The sequence below is a fragment of the Arachis ipaensis genome, chromosome B05 (genome assembly GCF_000816755.2).
Source record: "Arachis ipaensis cultivar K30076 chromosome B05, Araip1.1, whole genome shotgun sequence".
In the NCBI taxonomy this organism is placed as follows: domain Eukaryota; kingdom Viridiplantae; phylum Streptophyta; class Magnoliopsida; order Fabales; family Fabaceae; genus Arachis; species Arachis ipaensis.
Genome location: NC_029789.2, coordinates 148,123,155 through 148,124,117, shown reverse-complemented (window position 1 = coordinate 148,124,117; position 963 = coordinate 148,123,155).

The following is a 963-nucleotide window of genomic DNA, read 5'->3' as shown; positions in this document are numbered from 1 at the left end:
ATATTATCCAAACTGAATTTAACAGAATATAATTAATTTGATTATAGTATCTCATCCCCCAACAATATTTTTCAAAAAAAAATGCATTTGGACTGAAAAAATATTTTTGAAATCCAGTTGAATACCCAACCGTAATATAATATAATAAGACATTAAAATTGAAACAGAAGCACTAAAACAACCTTTATAATAGTTAATGCAAAGAAAAAAAATTATTCTCCTCCTAATATACATTTGTGATAAGTACATACTTGGTTAATAGTAGTCTAAGGCCTCTAGCTAGTTATTAGATATAGACATAAGTAGTTATTTAAATTAATTAATTAGTTTTGTATTCAATGATATAAATTATAATAATAAATTGGAGAAACTTTTAGTTTTATATAGACATGTGAATCATCAATTAAACCAACCTTAGCTTATACAAAAACCATTTTTCATTATTTTTGTCTAGAACCATTTACTATATAATAAAGTTATTGTAGTCATTTTTTATAAAAAATTATTAATTTAGATCAGTTTAAGATTTGATTTACTAATTTTTCAACTAAATTAATTTATCTAATTTAATTTTCACAAAAATAATATAATTTATCTATGTATTAAATTTTAATTACTAAAAAACATTTTTAAAAAAAACGTTTTAAGTATAGCTCCCTTTCTTCCATAGAAATACTTAGAAGAATAATATATACTATCAAATAATAATGGGGGTGGCGTCTACGTGTGTGAGAAGATAGGATTGAGCAGATGAGATAAAATAAAACTTGAGCCTTTGAAGAGAAATGAATGAGATCAAGGAAAATAATGTATCACTTTAGTGAAACCCTTTGCACATTCTTATTATTATTATTCTCTCTTAAGTCTTTGTCATAATTAACATTTGTTCATTGTCACATTAATTCATGTGTTCACAAAATTCATATATAAAATAATAATTATTATATTAAAAAAATACCTAGG